The 26,644-nt window shown below is 51.3% G+C and overlaps 1 protein-coding gene, 1 long non-coding RNA gene and 1 pseudogene across 2 annotated transcripts in view; 1 reads left to right on the top strand and 2 right to left on the bottom strand.

Moving 5' to 3' along the window:
* LOC141075926 (uncharacterized) overlaps window positions 1-26,644 on the bottom strand; it is a 206,757-nt gene that overhangs the window by 154,227 nt on the left and 25,886 nt on the right. The window lies entirely within an intron of this gene.
* LOC141075932 (uncharacterized) lies at window positions 3,068-6,577 on the bottom strand. Its single transcript, XR_012227364.1, has 2 exons — window positions 4,152-6,577; window positions 3,068-3,904 (listed from the first exon to the last, which is right to left on the bottom strand). It is a non-coding gene; the product is annotated as an uncharacterized lncRNA (long non-coding RNA).
* Window positions 21,071-26,644, top strand: part of LOC141075924 (uncharacterized) — a 294,351-nt pseudogene continuing 288,777 nt past the window's right edge.

Below are 26,644 nucleotides of genomic sequence, written 5' to 3'. Positions count from 1 at the left end.
ATCTGGGATGATAAGGTCGACCCGTTTACCACCCTGATGGGTACTGAGTGAGGAAGTGGTACCAACGGGATAGCGTGCTGTTGGGCGAAGAACGAGGACATAAAGTTCCCTTCTGCCCCGGAATCCACTGTGACCTGTACCTCCCAGGAGGAATCACCGCTATCTAACATCCCTTGGAGCGCTGGATTGGGGGAGACGGTCTCCATAGCGAATAGACCCTCACCAATTACCAGTGGACGTGGTCGTTTTTTCGGCCGCTGCGAACACCTGTTAGCCACGTGACCAGACTGTCGACACTGGTAACAGCGTGTGGAGCGTTGTGCCGGCCGTGTCTTGAGACCGGCGTGGGACACCTCCATGGGCTCTGGAGGTAAACTCTCTTGCTCTAGAGGTTCAAAGAGGTTGGGAGCCAAGCTAATCTTCCGTCTGGATTGAGCACGCTCCAGCCCGCGCTCCGAAAAACGGAGATCGATGCGGGTGGAAATAGCAATCAGCTCTTCCAGACTTATGGGAACCTCCCTGGTAGATAGAGCATCCTTAACATGCTCCGCCAAACCTCTCCAGAACACAGGGATGAGGGTTTTATCAGGCCATTCCAGCTCGGAAGCCAGTGTCCGGAAACGGACGGCGTACTGGCTGACCGAGAGGGATCCCTGTGTTAATGCTAGTAACTGGAGAGAGGTGTCGTGAGTGACCCGTGGCCCCAAAAAGACCTGCTTCAGAGATGTTAGGAACTGAGCAGTGGTCCGAATCACAGGGTCACCACGCTCCCACAGTGGCGTGGCCCACTCCAACGCCCTGCCCGACAGAAGGGAAACGATAAACCCCACCTTAGCCCGCTCTGTAGGGAATCACGCGGCCAGTAACAAGCTGGATAGAGCACTGGCTCACGAAACCCCTGCAGGAGGCAGTGTCACCAGAAAATTTATCAGGCAACGGGAGGCGGCAAACTGTCGGTGCAGACGTGGACACATGCGAGACAGCCTCTGCGACTGACTGCACAGCAGCCTCAGTAACCTTCACAGCTGAGGCGGAACTCTCGAGAGTCGCCAACCTGCCCTCCAGCTGCCGAATGTACTGCAATAGCTGCTGCTGGTCCGCCATTACTAGCCAGACCCTGGCGCTAGTATAATGTTAGGGACGGCGGAACGCACTAAATATAAAATAACGTAAAGTGCGTTTGCCACCCGGGGTCCACCGTGCAGAAGGTGTTAACACTGCTGCTAGCTGATGCCGGACGTACGATATGGCGGTATAGCGCACGTAGGTTGAACGTCACCCAGGTGCGCTGAGCGATCTCTGTTTTACTCACAGAGATGCCTTAAGTGCAAAACACAAAAGGGCTGAGCCTGTCAGTGTCACAGGTCTCAGAGGTGTGCACGCACGGTATATGGTCACAGGAGCTGGGCCCTTGGCAGAGGATCAGCATCCGTCTAGACCTACCGTGTATGCGGCGTCGCAACTGCGGACGCCAAAAGGAGCTGCAGACTGCAGCGCAGCGACAGACACTGCCGCTAGTCGACAATGCCCAAGAGGGGGCGCACTGTCGGACGCTAGTACTGTGTGGATACTTATTGTGGCTATAGCTTGCCACTGGCTGGCACTGACTCTAAAGCTAAGTCCCTATACACACTCGTAATATCAGAGGGAGGGGATCTTAATGAGTCATTCGCAGGTTCATGCATCCATCATCATTCACATAGTAGCAGAGTGGCCATGCAAACTTTTTATAGCCAGGACCTTCCGGAAGCTTCCAGATCCCTGAAATGGACCAATCAGATCTGGAGAAGGATCTGGACATGTGGCTCCCGATCTCCAATGGGAGATCGTCTCGTGAGCATACTCAGTGGAGCGACAGAAGGACAGCCTCTGGAGCGATTTGCTGCTGAGCAGCCTGCATTGCCATTGCTGACCCAAAGGTGGCAGCAATAGCCAGCCCCACAGAGCAGGTCTGGGCAGAGCCTCTGGGAAGCCGGGATTGCTGAGCAATCTTCTCTGCGGTCGAAAGACAATGGGATACCGCAGAATGTGAGGTTCTGGATTCCTGTTGAACCACTGCAGGAACCCAACACCTAACAGTAATGATGTGGCTGGGCTGTGTGTTCTGTACGCACAGGACCTGTGAGAGGGGAGGAGTCAGGGTTCACATGATCAGGGGCCTCTGTGTCTGCACTCTGCAGGACTCTGCTGTGCTGGTTGTCTTGGTGCTGGATGAGGTAAAGTTTCTGTGTGGGGTCAGGAGTGCTTTACAGGGTGGATGTAGCAGAGCTGTGTGTGTACAGAGCAGAGCCGTGTGTGTATGAAGTGTACAGAGCGAAGCCACATGTGTACAGAGCGGAGCTGCGCGTGTGTGTGTGGGGCGTACGGAGTGGAATCACGTGTGTATGGAGCCGCGTCATGTGTGTATGAGGTGTACAGAGCGGAGCTGCACATGTATGAGGTGTACAGAGCAGAGTTGTGTGTGTACTTGGTGTATGTAGCGGAGCCATATGTGTATGGGATGTACAGAGTGGAGCCAAGTGTGTACAAGGCATACAAAGCAGGCTTTTCCCAAAGGACACAGGAGTACATGGCGGAGCACTTTAAAACTTGCACATGACAGTCCACCAGAAGTGATGTACTGGAAATTAGGTAAATTCATGAGGAGATTGTGACGGAACCAGGAATGCTTCGGATCCATCACCATGTCCTCCTCCGACAGTGCGGACAGCAGGATCGCCTTGGAATCGGGGATGTTGGCCATGTGAGTGGATCATGATATGTCCTGCACCGGGAGGGTCAGGTGGGCGTTACAATGGGAGCTGGGCTGCTATAGAATCTTTCTTTCTCATTCTATGTTCTGTCTTTCCCTCTATTTTTCTTTCTCCCTCTCTGGTCTTTCGTTCTCTAATCTTTCTTTTTTTCTTTCTCTCTCACTGTTCTTTCTTTTTCTTTCCTCTTTCTTTCTTTACTTCTTTCTCTCTCTCTGTTCTTTCTCTGTCTCTGTGTTATTTCTTTCTTTCCCCTCTTTCTTTCTCTCTCTGTTCTTGCTTCCTTTCCCCTCTTTCTCTCTGTTCTTTCTTTCCCCTTTCTCTCTCCCTGTTCTTTCTTTCTTCCCCTCTCTCTTTCTCTCTGTTCTTACTTTTGCTCTGTTCTTTCTTCCCCTCTTTCTTTCTGTTCTTTCTTCTTTCTCTCTCTGTCCTTTCTTCTCTTGCTGTTCTTCCTCTCTCTGTTCTTTCTCTCGCTCTCCTTTCTCTGTTTTCTTTTTTCTCTCTTTCTTTTCTCAGTACCTGTCAGTGTGCCTATAGTACCAGCCACTGTGCCCATAATGCCAGCCACTGTCCCTCTTTACCAGTCAGTGTATTCAGCAGTGCTAAATGGGTGCAGTTGGGCATGGACATGAGTGTGAATAGTTGTGAAATGGGTGTGGTCAGGGGCGTGGCCTAAATTTTGCCACGGCTCGCTGTGCGCGCCGCATTATTTTTCCCTCTTTTCCTTCTTCAAAAGTTGGGAGGTATGCAATAAGAAATGTTCACTAGTTGCATGCTCCTGGCCAAATGGATACTGATTAGTGTGCAATAAAGAAATCACACCAGAGACACAGGCGGATGTAACCTCTCTTCGATCAATCTATGGCACAACTCCAAGAGCTTTATTAATCCAAACATAGGTTTATATATCCCCTGTAAGGGGGCTCTAAAATGGGAGTGATCGGATGTATTCCATTGGTTAGTGGGTTGGGCAGTGAGCTAGTCCGTGGGCGGATCCATAAGGTAATCTGGCTGGGTTGGTCCATGAGGTCATCAGAGTGGGCGTCATCGTGGGCGGATCCATGAGGTCATCAGAGTGGGCGTCATCTTGGATACCAGCACATGGTGTGTGGTGAAACAGGAAATGGCAGCTATCTTTAGTGTCCCACTTTGATCTGAAAAAGCTCATGTAAGGTGAAATAATACACTTTATGGGTAGTTCTCAATCTCTTATGTCGAGGTTATTTAAGTATTTGATCTTAAGGCTCTCCTCAACATATGTATGCATGGTATATGCCTGTATGAATGTATGATGGTATATGTGTAGATATATGCCTGTATGTGTAAACATGCATGGAATATGTGTATGACTATGTATATGCATTGTGACACTTCGACTATCTGTGGACGGGGAATACTCACTTGGCCAGTCGTTGAGGCATACGCTGGGACACTCAGGGTTAAAACAAAAGTCCAATCGATTTATTAATACTGAGCATAAACCGAATCTCAGGTACTTGGTAACTTGCAGCACCCCGTGCACTGTTCGGCTCTACAGTACCCATGGACCTCACTGAGTCTTGGTGTACCTAACACGGATTAGTGTCCATTAACTGTCCACAGGTTCCTCGATACCTCTTATCCTCAGAGGCATCCTCTCCCGAGGTATACCACAGGTTTTCTCTCTCTGGCACAGCCTAGCCAGCACTGCCCGTGCACAAACACACAGACTCCATCTTGGGTCTTCAGACACACCCCCTTGGGTGGGGTATGTAGGTGTCTGGATCCACCCATCTCTCCAAGTCACCTGGAAGCCTTCCCAATGTATATTAACCTTCAGCAGTACATCTGCTGAGCAAAACAAGCCCAGGCTTCCATCACAGGGCCACCCACCTCTGTGATACATACCGCCCATTAACCACATGGACACTCGCCATACCACATACCTCCCCACTCTGCCTAAGGCTCCGAGGCTTGGCACTTGCTATTACCCGACCAGAAACCCATCTCAGTCGCCTCTGAAAGTCACACCGTCTGTCAAAATCGGGCCGAATCACTGAACCCTTTTGGAACTATCCGTCGTCCGACTCCTTCACCTCCTCTGATAGTGTTGCCCCTTTGTTGGACCACCCCCATCCCTGGCGGTCAGTACAGTGTGGTGATTCCCTGACACCTATACCTTCTGTCTGGTCTGACCCTTTGTCACCACGTCTGCTACAGGGGTTTCCTGCCTAGGTCACGCATCACTGAACTCACAGAAGAGTCACTACTTCTAACTCTTCCTTGTCCTCTTCCATCAGGCCACTTTCGGTTGTCTCTCTATTGACAGTTTCTCCTTTTGTCTTTATTACCCAGAGAGGAGTCGTTCCATTTATCTTCCGGTTGAGTACTTCAAGCCTTTAAAGAAACCCTCGTCTCTCAATACCTCGAGTTGAAAATGGCCGCCATCTTCTTCGTCTTTCCTGCAGCTGTTTATTAATTTGCAGTCTCTCAAGTGTCAGCTGCTCTACCACTCTTAGGTACGCCATGCGATGTTCCAGGAGCATTCGGATATTCTCAAGGCTCTAGATTGATCCGACAAGGAAGAATGGAACCATCCCACCTTCACCAGCTACCTGGGCTTCATCATCAGCCGGAATCCTCACTCTAGCCACAGCAGACTTATCTACGATATAAGCACCTCTATATTTTCCAATATGGCCTTGTTCACTGATTGACACGTTGACAAGTGACCTCTGAGCTCAGAGACTTCCTTCTCCAGCTCATCAACTCTGTACTCAGCCACTTGTCTCAGGTCCTTTTCTCGCTCGACATGGTCTCTTATTGTCTCTTTAACCATCTCCACTTCGTGAGCCTGTTCCCTTTTGGCTAGCACGTGTCGGACCATAAATTCATTAATTAAAGTTTCAGATGGGGCAGCTTGCCAACCCACTCTCTGCTGCTTCAGAGTTCAACCTATTTCTTCATCTGCAGGTTAAGATTTTTGTGGGTCTTCCCTCCATTACCATCAACCACCCCTAGGGCCTCAACAGGGCTCTCTGAAGAGTCAATGTTCTCGCTCCCAGACTCCATCTCTCCACCCTCGGGTTCTCTGGAGTTCTCACCCCCTACTGTCCTGTTGTCACGCGCCTCAGTATAGTTCCCTTCCTCTTCCAGAATTTTGGCACAGTTGTCATTTTCCACCACCTCTGAGGCAAATGAACCACCAGTCCACTCTCCATAACCTTTGTGGGTTTTCACTCCACCTGCACTCTCTGGGATTTCTCCTACCACGATCTTTGCTGAGGCATCTCCACCATCACAATATGTCAGTTTAATTTTCAGCACATCAACTGTTACCTCTGTGCTGGGGTTTGTCAGCGGCAATGTGACCTCTTTATCTAGGACATTAAGTTTGTTTGCACCTGACCCCGTCTCTTCTTCAGAGTGTTCAGCCTGACCTGCCTTTCTGCAGCCGCCATGTCCCTGGCGACCAGGGGAACCCTTGCCATTTTTACTCGAGTCCACCTTGCCGCACTCTCTTCAGACATTTCCCTCTCCTCCCTCAGTTCCCAAAACCATTTAAAGTCCCGGCCTTTTACAATAGGGAATGGCAAGTCCAGGACTACAGGGACGTCATGGCTGGTAATAATCGTGGGTGTCTCAATCTTTATTTTTTTATATAGCGCTAACATATTCCGCAGCGCTTTACAGTTTGCACACATCATCACTGTCCCCGATGGGGCTCACAATCTAAATTCCCTATTAGTATGTCTTTAGAATGATTACTCTGGACACTAGATAATTCCTAGGGACCCCATGGATGCTGTGGACTTCCATCTTCCTTTTGGGAATCAGATAGATTCCCGTCTACACCACCACACTTCCTCCTCCAGCCTCTGTCTTCCCCCCCTCCAGCCCCTGACGCCCCCCCCTCCAGCCTCCTTCCTAATTTAGAGCTTTTGTTTTTTTTATCAGCATAAATTGTCATTTAAGAAACGATTGTCCATTCAAGAAGAGATTTGTGTTGGCAGATTATCCTAGGAAAGCGTGTTAGATGATAATAATCGTGCTGCCCATCTCACCCGACGAGCAAGCAGCACCCTTGTTCGTTGGGTGAATTGACCTTTTAAGGGAGCCCGACGTACTCACTAAATTGTCCCTATCCCTAAGTTTTTTTGGATGCAGATTGCTCTCACACGAGTGTTTTTTTGATTTGGAAAAGAAAGAAATGAGGATGGAGAATCAAAACTTTAAGGCTAAAAAATATACTCACACATATATACACCAACTGTATAGACACACATATAAATATTTATGGTGTATACATTAGGCTATAAGACCTGGAGACTGTTATTACACATGCTGCCACTAGGTTTATTTTCTTTTCTTTAAAAAAAAACAAAAAAAAAAACTGTCGCTGTCAGGAGTGGGATTCGAACCCACGCCTCCACGTGGTGACTGCAGACGCTGAACACGCTCCCTGGTGCACAACAGCTTGCACCTCCAGGGACCAGTACTGCTGCTGTCAAGGAGTGGGATTTGAACCCACGCCTCCACATGTGGTGACTGCAGACGGTAAACACGCTCCCTGGTGCGCAACAGCTTGCACCTCCAGGGACCAGTACTGCTGCTGTCAGGAGTGGGATTCGAACCCACGCCTCCACGGGAGACTGTTATTACACATGCTGCCACTAGGTTTATTTTCTTTTCTTTAAAAAAAAAACAAAAAAAAAAAAAACTGTCGCTGTCAGGAGTGGGATTCGAACCCACGCCTCCACGTGGTGACTGCAGACGCTGAACACGCTCCCTGGTGCACAACAGCTTGCACCTCCAGGGACCAGTACTGCTGCTGTCAAGGAGTGGGATTTGAACCCACGCCTCCACATGTGGTGACTGCAGACGCTTAACACGCTCCCTGGTGCACAACAGCTTGCACCTCCAGGGACCAGTACTGCTGCTGTCAGGAGTGGGATTCGAACCCACGCCTCCACGGGAGACTGCAACCTGAACACAGTGCCTTAGACCACTAGGCCATCCTGACTGCTGACATTGACATGCTCCCTGGTGACACAAGAGTTTGCACCACCAGGGACTTCAGTACAGATCTGCTGTCCAAATCAGACATTGGGGCCCCTGGTGGGACTTCTGGCAAAGCCAGAGGGGACATTGGGATGTCATTTGAAAGCTAATTACCAGACTGAGGTGAGGGAGCAGTTCTTGGGGCTGTGTGGTGCTCTGTTGGGCATTTGTGCACCCTCAAGCCTGCACCACAAGGACCACTTTTATCCATGGACAGCCAGGCTCTGACCCCCTGAATTCAAATTCCATTTGGAGCAGGGGGACAAGTGATGTTGCTGTATGTAGGTGGCCTCCTGGATGATGTTCCTGCCAAGCTTGATTTGCCTGACCCCTTCTGCAGAGTAGTTAAGGGGATTGAGAACCCCCAAGACTGCCCCAGACTGAAAATGTCTTTTCAAATCTGCTGTCCAAATCAGACATTGGGGCCTCTGGTAAAGCCAGAGGGGACATTGGGATGTCATTTGAAAGCTAATTACCAGCTTCTTTTTCATTACTTTAGTTCTGCAGACAGATGGTAAACGCCATTGTCTGTAAAGACCCCGTTACACACTGCGATATCGCTAGCAATATTTTTGAACCCCTCTCCATAATCTTTGAAAATTCTTGGAGAACAGGAGAAGTGCCAGAAGACTGGAGAAGAGCAAATGTTGTTCCTATCTTCAAAAAGGGGAAGAAGGTGGACCCAGGCAACTATAGGCCGGTGAGTCTGACTTCTATACCAGGAAAGATCTTTGAACAAATTATTAAACAACATGTATGTCAATACCTGGATAAGAATGAAGTGATTAAACAGAGTCAGCATGGGTTTCTAACTAATAAGTCATGTCAGACTAACTTAATTTCCTTCTATGACGGTATCACTGATTGGGTGGATCAAGGAAATGCTGTAAATATAGTATATCTTGACTTCAGCAAAGCATTTGACAAAGTCTCTCATACAATCCTTATTGAAAAAATGACTAAGTATGGAATGGACAAGGCAACTGTTAGGTGGATTCATAACTGGCTTAGTGATCGGACCCAAAGAGTGGTCGTAAATGGCTGCACATCCAGTTGGAAGAATGTCTCAAGTGGGGTACCACAGGGCTCTGTCCTGGGCCCTGTATTGTTCAACATCTTTATCAACGATTTAGATGACACAAAGCTAGGAGGGATAGCTAATACTAGAGAAGAGAGAGAGAGGATTCAAAAAGATTTAAATAAACTGGAGAAGTGGGCAGCAACTAACAGAATGGTTTTTAACAGGGAGAAATGCAAAGTACTACATCTGGGCAATAAAAATGAAAAAAGCATATATAGAATGGAAGGAATAGGGCTAAGTGACAGCACATGTGAAAAAGACTTGGGTATACTAATAGATCACAGACTGAATATGAGTCAACAGTGTGATGCAGCAGCAAAAAAGGCAAATGCAATTCTAGGATGTATTAACAGAAGCATACAGTCTAGATCACGTGAAGTCATTATTTCCCTCTACTCCTCTTTGGTCAGACCTCATCTGGAATATTGTGTCCAGTTTTGGGCACCACATTTTAAAAAAGACATCAACAAACTGGAGCAAGTTCAGAAAAGAGCGACCAGAATGGTGACCGGTCTGCAAACCCTGTCTTATGAGGAAAGGTTGCAGGATTTGAGAATGTTTAGTTTGCAAAAGAGAAGACTGAGAGGAGACTTAATAGCTGTCTACAAATATCTAAAGGGCTGTCACATTGTAGAAGGATCAACTTTATTCTCATTTGCACAAGGAAAGACTAGAAGCAATGGGATGAAACTGAATGGGAAGAGACACAGATTAGATATTAGAAAAAACTTTTTGACAGTTAGAGTGATCAATGAGTGGAACAGGCTGCCACGAGAAGTGGTGAGTTCTCCTTCAATGGAAGTCTTCAAACAGAGGCTGGACAGACATCTGACTGGGATGATTTAGCGAATCCTGCTTTGAGCAGGGGGTTGGACCAGATGGCCCAGGAGGTCCCTTCCAACTCTACGATTCTATGATTCTATATTGCTGTAAAGTCACCGATTTTGTGACGTTGCAGCGATATTGCTAGCGATATCCCTGCATGTGATACTTACCTCCGACCGGCTCCCCCGCTGGTTATCACTGATCGCGCGAGAAGCTCCTGGTCCATTCCTCGTCGGCCACTTCCTGCTGGGCTTCCTGTGGCGCCCAGGGCGGGAGGACGCAGGATCGCCTCGTCTGACAGGTAAGTAGCGATCCCCGTCCCCAGCAATGTCGCTGGTGAGATCTGCCTGTGTAGCAGCTCACTAGCGACCACCTAGCGATGCACCAGCGATCCTGACCGCGTCATATCGCTAGTCGGGATCGCTGGTGCATCGCTAGGTGTAACGGTACCCTAAGTGTTACAATGAGTCACTTCTAACTGGCTAGATAGAAAAGTTGCAGACTCTGTAATCTCAGGATAAATTACCGTAAGAACACCCCAATTTTCAGTAGGAAAATGGGGGGAAAAAAAAAATAATGTGTAAAATGGGGGTCCGTCTTACAGTCCGAATTCAGCTTACCTGGGAAGGGATCTGGCACAGGTGAAGTAGTCACAGGGGTCATTCAGTGGTCCAGGCTCGTGCGGTGGCGGCTCTGTGCTAGGGCAGGTTGGTTGTGCTGGGGCAGCTGCGCTGGGGGAGAGGCAGCAGCGCTGAGGCAGGGGCAGCAGCAGCGCTGAGGCAGGGGCAGCAGCAGCGCTGAGGCAGGGGCAGCAGCAGCGCTGAGGCAGGGGCAGCAGCAGCACTGAGGCAGGGGCAGCAGCAGCGCTGAGGCAGGGGCAGCAGCAGCGCTGAGGCAGGGGCAGCAGCGCTGGGGCAGGGGCAGCTGCGCTGGGGCAGGGGCAGCTGCGCTGGGGCAGGGGCAGCTGTGCTGGGGCAGGTGGGCTCTGTGGTGGTGGCAGCGGGCGGCGCTCTGCGGTGCGGTGGTGGCAGCGGGCTGTGCTCCGGTACAGGGACGGCGGCTCCGCCGCGATTTCTTCGCAGCCTGGAGGCCCCCGCACTTCCCTTGCTGGCCGCCGCCATGTTGCAGTGGCCTCCGGGAGCATGGACGCCGGAAAGAATCTGCCGCAGACCTCAAAATTTGAAATCTCATTTTCAAAAGTGAGAGCCGGCTAATGGTGCCAAAAATGAGAGCAATAGCTTTAACAACCGGTTCCACCGAATCGGGGAGAACCCGCTGAATCCCACCCCTGGCTGCGCCCCGAGGGCTCATAGTGCTGCGCTGTGTGGAGTGGGATTCGAACCCACGCCTCCACGTGGTGACTGCAGACGCTGAACACGCTCCCTGGTGCACAACAGCTTGCACCTCCAGGGACCAGTACTGCTGCTGTCAGGAGTGGGATTCGAACCCACGCCTCTACGGGAGACTGCCCCGAGGGCTCATAGTGCTGCGCTGTGTGGTGCGGGGTGGGCAGGGTCAGCGCTGCGCCCCCAGGGCTCATAGTGCTCCGCTGTGTGGTGCGGGGTGGGTGGGGTCAGCGCTGCGCCCCCAGGGCTTATAGCGCTGCGCTGTGTGGTGCGGCGTGGGCGGGGTCAGCGCTGCACCCCCAGGGCTCATAGTGCTCCGCTGTGTGGTGCGGGGTCATCTCCCATCTCCTCCCTGGCTCTGTGCTGCTGTGTAAGATCGCTTAGTGGTGGGGGAGGGGCGGCAGTGACTGGCCGGTGGGCAGGGTCACTGTGCTATGGGAACCAAGATCCGGCCTGCATAGAAGGTGGAAGAGGGAGGAGTCGTGTGACACGCCGAGCTGCCTGTGACTCATCCCCTGGCTCGGGGGGCGGAGTCAGCGCCGTGCAGCACACAAACAGTCTCTCCCTGGCTTGCAGTACAGTGAGGCTGGGGGATGGGCGGCCGGGCTCTGTGTCACGTGGCTCCGAGCCCACCCCCTGCTTTCTCGGTCTAACTGCAGCAACAATGACGTCACCTGAGCGCCAGATTTGAACCTTGGAGCTGCCGGCCGGTAACTGTATGCCTGTATGGGGTCAGCTGTGGGGGGAGGCAGGGGGTCCCTGCAGAGTGTATGGGGTCAGCTGTGGGGGGCACTGCGGGTAGACAGGGGGTCCCTGCAGAGTGTATGGGGTCAGCTGTGGGGGGCACTACGGGGGAGACAGGGGGTCCCTGCAGAGTGTATGGGGTCAGCTGTGGGGGGCACTGCGGGTAGACAGGGGGTCCCTGCAGAGTGTATGGGGTCAGCTGTGGGGGGCACTACGGGGGAGACAGGGGGTCCCTGCAGAGTGTATGGGGTCAGCTGTGGGGGGCACTGCGGGTAGACAGGGGGTCCCTGCAGAGTGTATGGGGTCAGCTGTGGGGGGCACTACGGGGGAGACAGGGGGTCCCTGCAGAGTGTATGGGGTCAGCTGTGGGGGGCACTGCGTGGGAGACAGGGGGTCCCTGCAGAGTGTTTGGGGTCAGCTGTGGGGGGCACTGCGTGGGAGACAGGTGGTCCCTGCAGGGGGAGGTGAGGACAGTGTATGGGCACAGCTGTGGGGGGCATGGCGGGGTACAGGCGTTCCCTGTGGGGTAGGGGAGGGTTAGGGGGGCTGTGTTGTCACTCTGCTGTGAACACTAATTATGAATGCAATATTTCCCTTATTAATTATTGTTTTTTTATTTCTCTGTCTCTCAGTAGGTAACACTTGGGGCAGTCGCCCGCTCTCTGTGTGTCTGCTGGCAATATACGCTCGTAGAAAAAGGGGTTAATGTACCAGTACAATTCATAGGACTTAATTTTTATTCTATGTCAAAATTCAATAATTTCCTTTTCCCTTTTTTTTCCAATAGGTAACAAGGCATCGTGGACACTAAACTGGCTCAAGAACTGGCGGGACAAGGACACCAAGTTTGCCTAATGGACGACATCGCTATGGAGGAACACAGCTCTCCGGCCACCATCATCATGTGGAGCAGCTAAGCCTCTTCATCCTCGGTTTGGGTAAGTGACAATCCATGTATGTATGGTCTAAGGAGCGGTCATGGCACATGTACATACATGTATGTGTAAACATGTATATACAGTCAGCTGTCATGGCACTCGGGAAGTCACACCAGGGGGCTGTGTGGCCCTGTAGGCCTCTACACCACCACACAGCCTCCCGCAACCCGCTCTACAGCACCACACAGCCTCCCGCAGCCCCGTCTACACCACCACACTTCCTCCTCCAGCCTCTGTCTCCCCCCTCCAGTCCCTGACGCCCCCCCCTCCAGCCTCCTTCCTAATTTAGAGCTTTTGGTTTTTTTTATCAGCATAAATTGTCATTTAAGAAACGATTGTCCATTCAAGAAGAGATTTGTGTTGGCAGATTATCCTAGGAAAGCGTGTTAGATGATAATAATCGTGCTGCCCATCTCACCCGACGAGCAAGCAGCACCAGGGTGGATAAAAATCTTGAATTTTTTAAAAAAATCAAAAAAATCAGATTTTTTTTATTTAAATCATTTGATTGCAGTTTTCATAATGTGATTTCAAACGGCAAACAAGTCCTTGGATATCCTTTTGACAGTATTTGCACTTTGCTCTTGCACCTTTCTTTCCAAGATCTGCTGCTGGCATCTCAACAAAATGAACCCAAATAGGGTCTCTCTTACGACCTGCTGCCATGGCTCACACAGATCACTTATGAAGTTTGATTGTTACTACAGCCTGAGCCAAGCACTGCTGATGTTACTACAGCCTGAGCCAAGTACTGCTGACTATCCAACAAGTTTGGGCATGTCAACTGAATGCAGGGAAAAAGAAACTAAACCAAAACTGAAACCAAGCTAGAAGTGTGGAATTAAAGGGGCAGTATGAACAAAATGTGGAGGCTATTAATAGTTTATACAATTAAGACATGCTGCTTTTAAACACCTACCTATTGCCATATAGTAAAACAAAAGATTTTTACTTACTTTGGGGTCCCCCCCTCACCCTGGCGTTAGATCGTTGCCCCTACTTTCGTCCGTGTAACTATGGGCGCACATGCACACTGCTCTCACTTCTCATTTTAATCGTGATTTATATTAAAAAAAAACCTTTTGATTTAAATCAGTGATTTAAATCATGATTAAAATCATGATTTAAATCGATCCGATTTAAATAGAAAAAAATCTTTTGATTTAAATCGTGATTTAAATCATGATTTAAATCGGCGTGATTTAAATCAATCCACCCTGAGCAGCACCCTTGTTCGTTGGGTGAATTGACCTTTTAAGGGAGCCCGACGTACTCACTAAATTGTCCCTATCCCTAAGTTTTTTTGGATGCAGATTGCTCTCACACGAGTGTTTTTTTGATTTGGAAAAGAAAGAAATGAGGATGGAGAATCAAAACTTTAAGGCTAAAAAATATACTCACACATATATACACCAACTGTATAGACACACATATAAATATTTATGGTGTATACATTAGGCTATAAGACCTGGAGACTGTTATTACACATGCTGCCACTAGGTTTATTTTCTTTTCTTTAAAAAAAAACAAAAAAAAAAAACTGTCGCTGTCAGGAGTGGGATTCGAACCCACGCCTCCACGTGGTGACTGCAGACGCTGAACACGCTCCCTGGTGCACAACAGCTTGCACCTCCAGGGACCAGTACTGCTGCTGTCAGGAGTGGGATTCGAACCCACGCCTCCACGGGAGACTGTTATTACACATGCTGCCACTAGGTTTATTTTCTTTTCTTTAAACAAAAAAAAAAAACTGTCGCTGTCAGGAGTGGGATTCGAACCCACGCCTCCACGTGGTGACTGCAGACGCTGAACACGCTCCCTGGTGCACAACAGCTTGCACCTCCAGGGACCAGTACTGCTGCTGTCAAGGAGTGGGATTTGAACCCACGCCTCCACATGTGGTGACTGCAGACGCTTAACACGCTCCCTGGTGCACAACAGCTTGCACCTCCAGGGACCAGTACTGCTGCTGTCAGGAGTGGGATTCGAACCCACGCCTCCACGGGAGACTGCAACCTGAACACAGTGCCTTAGACCACTAGGCCATCCTGACTGCTGACATTGACATGCTCCCTGGTGACACAAGAGTTTGCACCACCAGGGACTTCAGTACAGATCTGCTGTCCAAATCAGACATTGGGGCCCCTGGTGGGACTTCTGTGGCAAAGCCAGTGGGGACATTGGGATGTCATTTGAAAGCTAATTACCAGACTGAGGTGAGGGAGCAGTTCTTGGGGCTGTGTGGTGCTCTGTTGGGCATTTGTGCACCCTCAAGCCTGCACCACAAGGACCACTTTTATCCATGGACAGCCAGGCTCTGACCCCCTGAATTCAAATTCCATTTGGAGCAGGGGGACAAGTGATGTTGCTGTATGTAGGTGGCCTCCTGGATGATGTTCCTGCCAAGCTTGATTTGCCTGACCCCTTCTGCAGAGTAGTTAAGGGGATTGAGAACCCCCAAGACTGCCCCAGACTGAAAATGTCTTTTCAAATCTGCTGTCCAAATCAGACATTGGGGCCTCTGGTAAAGCCAGAGGGGACATTGGGATGTCATTTGAAAGCTAATTACCAGCTTCTTTTTCATTACTTTAGTTCTGCAGACAGATGGTAAACGCCATTGTCTGTAAAGACCCCGTTACACACTGCGATATCGCTAGCAATATTTTTGAACCCCTCTCCATAATCTTTGAAAATTCTTGGAGAACAGGAGAAGTGCCAGAAGACTGGAGAAGAGCAAATGTTGTTCCTATCTTCAAAAAGGGGAAGAAGGTGGACCCAGGCAACTATAGGCCGGTGAGTCTGACTTCTATACCAGGAAAGATCTTTGAACAAATTATTAAACAACATGTATGTCAATACCTGGATAAGAATGAAGTGATTAAACAGAGTCAGCATGGGTTTCTAACTAATAAGTCATGTCAGACTAACTTAATTTCCTTCTATGACGGTATCACTGATTGGGTGGATCAAGGAAATGCTGTAGATATAGTATATCTTGACTTCAGCAAAGCATTTGACAAAGTCTCTCATACAATCCTTATTGAAAAAATGACTAAGTATGGAATGGACAAGGCAACTGTTAGGTGGATTCATAACTGGCTTAGTGATCGGACCCAAAGAGTGGTCATAAATGGCTGCACATCCAGTTGGAAGAATGTCTCAAGTGGGGTACCACAGGGCTCTGTCCTGGGCCCTGTATTGTTCAACATCTTTATCAACGATTTAGATGAAGGAATTGAGGGTAAACTGATTAAATTTGCTGATGACACAAAGCTAGGAGGGATAGCTAATACTAGAGAAGAGAGAGAGAGGATTCAAAAAGATTTAAATAAACTGGAGAAGTGGGCAGCAACTAACAGAATGGTTTTTAACAGGGAGAAATGCAAAGTACTACATCTGGGCAATAAAAATGAAAAAAGCATATATAGAATGGAAGGAATAGGGCTAAGTGACAGCACATGTGAAAAAGACTTGGGTATACTAATAGATCACAGACTGAATATGAGTCAACAGTGTGATGCAGCAGCAAAAAAGGCAAATGCAATTCTAGGATGTATTAACAGAAGCATACAGTCTAGATCACGTGAAGTCATTATTTCCCTCTACTCCTCTTTGGTCAGACCTCATCTGGAATATTGTGTCCAGTTTTGGGCACCACATTTTAAAAAAGACATCAACAAACTGGAGCAAGTTCAGAAAAGAGCGACCAGAATGGTGACCGGTCTGCAAACCCTGTCTTATGAGGAAAGGTTGCAGGATTTGGGAATGTTTAGTTTGCAAAAGAGAAGACTGAGAGGAGACTTAATAGCTGTCTACAAATATCTAAAGGGCTGTCACATTGTAGAAGGATCAACTTTATTCTCATTTGCACAAGGAAAGACTAGAAGCAATGGGATGAAACTGAATGGGAAGAGACACAGATTAGATATTAGAAAAAACTTTTTGACAGTTAGAGTGATCAATGAGTGGAACAGGCTGCCACGAGAAGTGGTGAGTTCTCCTTCAATGGAAGTCTTCAAACAGAGGCTGGACAGACATCTGACTGGGATGATTTAGCGAATCCTGCTTTGAGCAGGGGGTTGGACCAGATGGCCCAGGAGGTCCCTTCCAACTCTACGATTCTATGATTCTATATTGCTGTAAAGTCACCGATTTTGTGACGTTGCAGCGATATTGCTAGCGATATCCCTGCATGTGATACTTACCTCCGACCGGCTCCCCCGCTGGTTATCACTGATCGCGCGAGAAGCTCCTGGTCCATTCCTCGTCGGCCACTTCCTGCTGGGCTTCCTGTGGCGCCCAGGGCGGGAGGACGCAGGATCGCCGCGTCTGACAGGTAAGTAGCGATCCCCGTCCCCAGCAATGTCGCTGGTGAGATCTGCCTGTGTGGCAGCTCACTAGCGACCACCTAGCGATGCACCAGCGATCCTGACCGCGTCATATCGCTAGTCGGGATCGCTGGTGCATCGCTAGGTGTAACGGTACCCTAAGTGTTACAATGAGTCACTTCTAACTGGCTAGATAGAAAAGTTGCAGACTCTGTAATCTCAGGATAAATTACCGTATTTTTCGGACTATAAGATGCAACGGACCATAAGAACACCCCAATTTTCAGTAGGAAAATAGGGGGGAAAAAAATAATGTGTCAAATGGGGGTCCGTCTTACAGTCCGAATTCAGCTTACCTGGGAAGGGATCTGGCACAGGTGAAGTAGTCACAGGGGTCATTCAGTGGTCCAGGCTCGTGCGGTGGCGGCTCTGTGCTAGGGCAGGTTGGTTGTGCTGGGGCAGCTGCGCTGAGGCAGGGGCAGCAGCAGCGCTGAGGCAGGGGCAGCAGCAGCGCTGAGGCAGGGGCAGCAGCAGCGCTGAGGCAGGGGCAGCAGCAGCGCTGAGGCAGGGGCAGCAGCAGCGCTGAGGCAGGGGCAGCAGCAGCGCTGAGGCAGGGGCAGCAGCAGCGCTGAGGCAGGGGCAGCAGCAGCGCTGGGGCAGGGGCAGCAGCTGCGCTGGGGCAGGGGCAGCAGCTGCGCTGGGGCAGGGGCAGCAGCTGCGCTGGGGCAGGGGCAGCAGCTGCGCTGGGGCAGCTGTGCTGGGGCAGGTGGGCGGCGCTCTGCGGTGCGGTGATGGCAGCGGGCTGTGCTCCGGTACAGGGCCGGTGGGCAGGGTCACTGTGCTATGGGAACCAAGATCCGGCCTGCATAGAAGGTGGAAGAGGGAGGAGTCGTGTGACACGCCGAGCTGCCTGTGACTCATCCCCTGGCTCGGGGGGCGGAGTCAGCGCCGTGCAGCACACAAACAGTCTCTCCCTGGCTTGCAGTACAGTGAGGCTGGGGGATGGGCGGCCGGGCTCTGTGTCACGTGGCTCCGAGCCCACCCCCTGCTTTCTCGGTCTAACTGCAGCAACAATGACGTCACCTGAGCGCCAGATTTGAACCTTGGAGCTGCCGGCCGGTAACTGTATGCCTGTATGGGGTCAGCTGTGGGGGGAGGCAGGGGGTCCCTGCAGAGTGTATGGGGTCAGCTGTGGGGGGCACTGCGGGTAGACAGGGGGTCCCTGCAGAGTGTATGGGGTCAGCTGTGGGGGTAGACAGGGGGTCCCTGCAGAGTGTATGGGGTCAGCTGTGGGGGGCACTACGGGGGAGACAGGGGGTCCCTGCAGAGTGTATGGGGTCAGCTGTGGGGGGCACTACGGGGGAGACAGGGGGTCCCTGCAGAGTGTATGGGGTCAGCTGTGGGGGGCACTGCGTGGGAGACAGGGGGTCCCTGCAGAGTGTTTGGGGTCAGCTGTGGGGGGCACTGCGTGGGAGACAGGTGGTCCCTGCAGGGGGGGGTGAGGACAGTGTATGGGCACAGCTGTGGGGGGCATGGCGGGGTACAGGCGTTCCCTGTGGGGTAGGGGAGGGTTAGGGGGGCTGTGTTGTCACTCTGCTGTGAACACTAATTATGAATGCAATATTTCCCTTATTAATTATTGTTTTTTTATTTCTCTGTCTCTCAGTAGGTAACACTTGGGGCAGTCGCCCACTCTCTGTGTGTCTGCTGGCAATATACGCTCGTAGAAAAAGGGGTTAATGTACCAGTACAATTCATAGGACTTAATTTTTATTCTATGTCAAAATTCAATAATTTCCTTTTCCCTTTTTTTTCCAATAGGTAACAAGGCATCGTGGACACTAAACTAGCTCAAGAACTGGCGGGACAAGGACACCAAGTTTGCCTAATGGACGACATCGCTATGGAGGAACACAGCTCTCCGGCCACCATCATCATGTGGAGCAGCTAAGCCTCTTCATCCTCGGTTTGGGTAAGTGACAATCCATGTATGTATGGTCTAAGGAGCGGTCATGGCACATGTACATACATGTATGTGTAAACATGTATATACAGTCAGCTGTCATGGCACTCGGGAAGTCACACCAGGGGGCTGTGTGGCCCTGTAGGCCTCTACACCACCACACAGCCTCCCGCAACCCGCTCTACAGCACCACACAGCCTCCCGCAGCCCCGTCTACACCACCACACTTCCTCCTCCAGCCTCTGTCTCCCCCCTCCAGTCCCTGACGCCCCCCCTCCAGCCTCCTTCCTAATTTAGAGCTTTTGGTTTTTTTTATCAGCATAAATTGTCATTTAAGAAACGATTGTCCATTCAAGAAGAGATTTGTGTTGGCAGATTATCCTAGGAAAGCGTGTTAGATGATAATAATCGTGCTGCCCATCTCACCCGATGAGCAAGCAGCACTCTTGTTCGTTGGGTGAATTGACCTTTTAAGGGAGCCCGACGTACTCACTAAATTGTCCCTATCCCTAAGTTTTTTTGGATGCAGATTGCTCTCACACGAGTGTTTTTTTGATTTGGAAAAGAAAGAAATGAGGATGGAGAATCAAAACTTTAAGGCTAAAAAATATACTCACACATATATACACCAACTGTATAGACACACATATAAATATTTATGGTGTATACATTAGGCTATAAGACCTGGAGACTGTTATTACACATGCTGCCACTAGGTTTATTTTCTTTTCTTTAAAAAAAAAACAAAAAAAAAAAACTGTCGCTGTCAGGAGTGGGATTCGAACCCACGCCTCCACGTGGTGACTGCAGACGCTGAACACGCTCCCTGGTGCACAACAGCTTGCACCTCCAGGGACCAGTACTGCTGCTGTCAAGGAGTGGGATTTGAACCCACGCCTCCACATGTGGTGACTGCAGACGCTTAACACGCTCCCTGGTGCACAACAGCTTGCACCTCCAGGGACCAGTACTGCTGCTGTCAGGAGTGGGATTCGAACCCACGCCTCCACGGGAGACTGCAACCTGGACACAGTGCCTTAGACCACTAGGCCATCCTGACTGCTGACATTGACATGCTCCCTGGTGACACAAGAGTTTGCACCACCAGGGACTTCAGTACAGATCTGCTGTCCAAATCAGACATTGGGGCCCCTGGTGGGACTTATGGCAAAGCCAGAGGGGACATTGGGATGTCATTTGAAAGCTAATTACCAGACTGAGGTGAGGGAGCAGTTCTTGGGGCTGTGTGGTGCTCTGTTGGGCATTTGTGCACCCTCAAGCCTGCACCACAAGGACCACTTTTATCCATGGACAGCCAGGCTCTGACCCCCTGAATTCAAATTCCATTTGAATTCAAATACAACACAAAAAACACAAAAAGTTGTGCATACAACTTATACCACAATGAACAGATTACTAATAAAACAATCCACCAGGAGTTAACAGTGGACATGTGGAGCTTTCATGTAGCCTCACTGTGCCCAGTAACATTGGCTGGTCACCCTACATGAGAAAAAATTGTAATATTCCAATATTCAAAACTCTGTCCCTGTCTAATTTCTTTGTAACAAGACATCAGATGATCATAGATAAAGGCATTTTATTCAACTTTTCACAAAGTTAACAGAGAGGCTGTAAAAGCATCAAGAGACATTTTTTGGCTTAAAAAAAAAAAAAAAAAAATGTAAACTGATGAATCAGCTGGTAAGTTTTTTTGGATGTACAGTGGTCAGATGGATTTGAGAAGGACGTTCTCTCGGCAGACGGGTGCCTGTTATACCCTATAGAATATATTCAGTGTACACGTCCTGGTGTGAAAAGAACCTAATATATATATTTTTTTTTTTTACTCCAAAAACAGAAAAAAAAACAGAGTGAAGGCAATCAGTTTCCACCAGACACAAACAAACCTAAGTTTGCTTCGGCCAGAAATCACTCGAAATAAAAGGGTTTCCAGGACCTTCAGGCCCCTGAAGCTTAAAACTAGCGAAGAGACTGGGGGGGGTGAAAACTAAATTATATATATATATATATATATATATATATATATATATATATATATATATATATATATATACACACACCACCTGCCCAGACTGGACTGATGACGACCCGACCAGAACCCATGTGAGGCCTAGTCGGCCCCGGTAACTGAAAAGGCGACTACTGTTATGCTTTTAATCCTTTCCCAGTCATATAAAAGAATTTTCAAAAAAATGGCCGGAGAGTTGCTATATGGCGCAAGTTCCCCACCCAAAAAAAAGTGTCTAACACATTCAGTTACAAATGTGTAATTTTCCTACATCTGAGGGGGAAAAGGCCACCATGGAGGTGTGTGTAAGAAGGTATGGCCGCTCCCAGGGTCCTCCATCACACACAGAGGCCTAGAGACATCACCGGCCTCACACGGCCCCGAACTACGCGCACAGACTGAAGAAGAAGGGGCTCCGCCATTACCGGAGGAGATTGTGCGCCTCCATGCTGCGGTTCTGGAGCACACCACGGCCACACGGAGCGGGGTGGACGGCATTATGGTATCAGGCCGCCGAGATCTCCCCCTCACGAAAACCTCCTGACTCGGCGGAGACACGGTGAGGAGGACCGCAGCCGCTGCTACAGATGGCGGCACTTCCGCCTGTGCTCCGCCACCACAGGAACTAAAATGGCGGCCGGGCGGGGAAGTGACGTGTGGTGAGGAGACGTGGGAGGCCGGACTGAGTCATGGAGGAGGCGACGGTGGCGTCGTAATGTTTGCTGTGGAGAGAGCAGCAGAGGAGCGGAGCTGTCAGCGGGGAAGAGCGCGGCACAACACACCGAGAAGCCCGGAGGAGGGAGCGGCGACACCCCGCAGAGGACAGAAGGGAGACGGTGTGTGGGGGGAGAGAGTGGGGGGAGCAGAGGCTGAGCATGGGGAGAGCAGAGGCTGAGCATGGGGGGGGGGAGCAGAGGCTGAGCATGGGGGGGAGCAGAGGCTGAGCATGGGGGGGGGAGCAGAGGCTGAGCATGGGGGGGAGCAGAGGCTGAGCATGGGGGGGGGAGCAGAGGCTGAGCATGGGGGGGGGAGCAGAGGCTGAGCATGGAGGGGGGGGGGAGCAGAGGCTGAGCATGGGGGGGAGCAGAGGCTGAGCATGGGGGGGGAGCAGAGGCTGAGCATGGGGGGGAGCAGAGGCTGAGCATGGGGGGGGGAGCAGAGGCTGAGCATGGGGGGGGGGAGCAGAGGCTGAGCATGGGGGGGGGGAGCAGAGGCTGAGCATGGGGGGGGGAGCAGAGGCTGAGCATGGGGGGGGAGCAGAGGCTGAGCATGGGGGGGGGAGCAGAGGCTGAGCATGGGGGGGGAGCAGAGGCTGAGCATGGGGGGGGGAGCAGAGGCTGAGCATGGGGGGGAGCAGAGGCTGAGCATGGGGGGGGAGCAGAGGCTGAGCATGGGGGGGGAGCAGAGGCTGAGCATGGGGGGGAGCAGAGGCTGAGCATGGGGGGGGGAGCAGAGGCTGAGCATGGGGGGGGGGAGCAGAGGCTGAGCATGGGGGGGGGGAGCAGAGGCTGAGCATGGGGGGGGGGAGCAGAGGCTGAGCATGGGGGGGAGCAGAGGCTGAGCATGGGGGGAGCAGAGGCTGAGCATGGGGGGGAGCAGAGGCTGAGCATGGGGGGGGGAGCAGAGGCTGAGCATGGGGGGGGGAGCAGAGGCTGAGCATGGGGGGGGAGCAGAGGCTGAGCATGGGAGGGGGAGCAGAGGCTGAGCATGGGAGGGGGAGCAGAGGCTGAGCATGGGAGGGGGAGCAGAGGCTGAGCATGGAGGGGGAGCAGAGGCTGAGCATGGGGGGGGAGCAGAGGCTGAGCATGGGGGGGGGAGCAGAGGCTGAGCATGGGGGGGGGGAGCAGAGGCTGAGCATGGGGGGGGAGCAGAGGCTGAGCATGGGAGGGGGAGCAGAGGCTGAGCATGGGAGGGGGAGCAGAGGCTGAGCATGGGAGGGAGCAGCAGAGGCTGAGCATGGAGGGGGAGCAGAGGCTGAGCATGGGGGGGGAGCAGAGGCTGAGCATGGGGGGGGGAGCAGAGGCTGAGCATGGGGGGGGGGAGCAGAGGCTGAGCATGGGGGGGGAGCAGAGGCTGAGCATGGGAGGGAGCAGCAGAGGCTGAGCATGGGAGGGGGAGCAGAGGCTGAGCATGGGAGGGAGCAGCAGAGGCTGAGCATGGGGGGGGAGCAGAGGCTGAGCATGGGGGGGGAGCAGAGGCTGAGCATGGGGGGGGGAGCAGAGGCTGAGCATGGGGGGGAGCAGAGGCTGAGCATGGGGGGGGGAGCAGAGGCTGAGCATGGGGGGGGGAGCAGAGGCTGAGCATGGGGGGGAGCAGAGGCTGAGCATGGGGGGGGAGCAGAGGCTGAGCATGGGGGGGAGCAGAGGCTGAGCATGGGGGGGGGAGCAGAGGCTGAGCATGGGGGGGGGGAGCAGAGGCTGAGCATGGGGGGGGGGAGCAGAGGCTGAGCATGGGGGGGGGAGCAGAGGCTGAGCATGGGGGGGGAGCAGAGGCTGAGCATGGGGGGGGGAGCAGAGGCTGAGCATGGGGGGGAGCAGAGGCTGAGCATGGGGGGGGAGCAGAGGCTGAGCATGGGGGGGGAGCAGAGGCTGAGCATGGGGGGGAGCAGAGGCTGAGCATGGGGGGGAGCAGAGGCTGAGCATGGGGGGGGGAGCAGAGGCTGAGCATGGGGGGGGGGAGCAGAGGCTGAGCATGGGGGGGGGGAGCAGAGGCTGAGCATGGGGGGGGGGAGCAGAGGCTGAGCATGGGGGGGGGGAGCAGAGGCTGAGCATGGGGGGGGGGAGCAGAGGCTGAGCATGGGGGGGGGGGAGCAGAGGCTGAGCATGGGGGGGGGGAGCAGAGGCTGAGCATGGGGGGGAGCAGAGGCTGAGCATGGGGGGAGCAGAGGCTGAGCATGGGGGGGAGCAGAGGCTGAGCATGGGGGGGGGAGCAGAGGCTGAGCATGGGGGGGGGAGCAGAGGCTGAGCATGGGGGGGGAGCAGAGGCTGAGCATGGGAGGGGGAGCAGAGGCTGAGCATGGGAGGGGGAGCAGAGGCTGAGCATGGAGGGGGAGCAGAGGCTGAGCATGGGGGGGGAGCAGAGGCTGAGCATGGGGGGGGGAGCAGAGGCTGAGCATGGGGGGGGGGGAGCAGAGGCTGAGCATGGGGGGGGAGCAGAGGCTGAGCATGGGAGGGGGAGCAGAGGCTGAGCATGGGAGGGGGAGCAGAGGCTGAGCATGGGAGGGAGCAGCAGAGGCTGAGCATGGGGGGGGAGCAGAGGCTGAGCATGGGGGGGGAGCAGAGGCTGAGCATGGGGGGGGAGCAGAGGATGGTGCTTGGGGGGCGGAGCCGGAGCTGGAGTGTGGTGGACGGGAGATAAAACATAACCTTAGTATGTAGGGCTGTGGAGTCGGAGTCGGAGCTCATTTTGGTGGAGTCGGAGTTGGTATAAAATGGACCGATTCCGACTCCTAAAATATATAATAAATTGGGTACAGTAGTTCAATGCAGAATGTGCTGAATATTTTTTCATAGGAATTTGGGAAAGTTATGAAATGTCCTATAAATGGCTGTTCTATTCCTGATCTAAGGCTACATTCACACACAGCGTTTTTGCTGCGTTTTTTGAGGATACGTTTTTCAGTTGCAAAAGCAGATCAGCTTTTTAAAAACTGCATCACCTGAAAGGTTTTTGAGCTCATAGATAATGTTTTCAATATCAGAGCAGATTTCTAATCTGCTTTTATTTATATATCTGTCTATCCATATCATATCTGTACCAAAAAGAATGAAAGCCGGATAGCACACAGACTAACACTCCTTTTTTTTAGCACCAGTCAGGTCCACCTCATAGCTGCCCAAAAGGACGCCCAGGACAGGCATTGCTCGTCTTCAGTAACATCAACTGATAGTTGGAATAAATATACTGCATTCACCACCACATCTTCTTAAGGTGCAGGCTTTATTTTCAAGTGTAGGGGTGTGCAGTATGAGGTTCTGCCCCCCCCAGGTTTGATCCTGGCTACGCCCATGATGTGGATGTAGCCTGAGGATCTAGGCTTTGTCTTAGCCGAGATAAGTCATTGTGTGTGTGTGTGTATATATATATATATATATATATATATATATATATATATATATATACACACACACACACACACTACAGACCAAAGGTTTGGACACACCTCAATCAAAGAGTTTTCTTTATTTTCATGACTATGGTTTAATAAGTGGGATTTCTTGCCTTATAAATGGGGTTGGGACCATCAGTTGTGCAGAAGTCTGGTGGATACACAGCTGATAGTCCTACTGAATAGACTATTAGAATTTGTATTATGGCAAGAAAAAAGCAGCTGAGTAAAGAAAAACGAGTGGCCATTATTACTTTAAGAAATGAAGGTCAGTCAGTCCGAAAAATTGGGAAAACTTTGAAAGTGTCCCCACGTGCAGTGGCAAAAACCATCAAGCGCTACAAAGAAACTGGCTCAGATGAGGACCGCCCCAGGAAAGGAAGACCAAGAGTCACCTCTGCTGCGGAGGATAAGTTCATCCGAGTCACCAGCCTCAGAAATCGCAGGTTAACAGCAGCTCAGATCAGAGACCAGGTCAATGCCACACAGAGTTCTAGCAGCAGACACATCTCTACAACAACTGCTAAGAGGAGACTTTGTGCAGCAGGCCTTCATGGTAAAATAGCTGCTAGGAAACCACTGCTAAGGACAGGCAACAAGCAGAAGAGACTTGTTTGGGCTAAAGAACTCAAGGAATGGACATTAGACCAGTGGAAATCTGTGCTTTGGTCTGATGAGTCCAAATTTGAGATCTTTGGTTCCAACCACCTTGTCTTTGTGCGACGCAGAAAAGGTGAACGGATGGACTCTACATACCTGGTTCCCACCGTGAAGCATGGAGGAGGAGGTGTGATGGTGTGGGGGTGCTTTACTGGTGACACTGTTGGGGATTTATTCAAAATTGAAGGCATACTGAACCAGCATGGCCACCACAGCATCTTGCAGCGGCATGCTATTCCATCCGGTTTGTGTTTAGCTGGACCATCATTTATTTTTCAACAGGACAATGACCTCAAACACACCTCCAGGCTGTGTAAGGGCTATTTGACCAAGAAGGAGAGTGATCGGGTGCTACGCCAGATGACCTGGCCTCCACAGTCACCAGACCTGAACCCAATCGAGATGGTTTGGGGTGAGCTGGACCGCAGAGTGAAGGCCAAAGGGCCAACAAGTGCTAAGCATCTCTGGGAACTTCAAGACTGTTGGAAGTCCATTTCCAGTGACTACCTCTTGAAGCTCATCAATAGAATGCCAAGAGTGTGCAAAGCAGTAATCAAAGCAAAAGGTGGCTACTTTGAAGAACCTAGAATATAAGACACATTTTCAGTTGTTTCACACTTTTTTGTTAATTATATAATTCCACATGTGTTAATTCATAGCTTTGATGCCTTCAGAGTGAATCTACAATTTTCATAGTCATGAAAATAAAGCAAACTCTTTGAATGAGAAGGTGTGTCCAAACTTTGGTCTGTACAGCCATGGCTAAAAATTTTGAGAATGACACAAATAATAATTTTTACAAAGTCTACTGCTTCATTTTTTCTAATGG

Source organism: Dendrobates tinctorius, unplaced genomic scaffold, assembly GCF_039654945.1.
Source record: "Dendrobates tinctorius isolate UK_male_01 unplaced genomic scaffold, ASM3965494v1 ptg000380l, whole genome shotgun sequence".
NCBI lineage: Eukaryota > Metazoa > Chordata > Amphibia > Anura > Dendrobatidae > Dendrobates > Dendrobates tinctorius.
The sequence above is the reverse complement of the archived record's forward strand: the minus strand, read 5'-3'. Positions and strand labels throughout refer to the sequence as shown.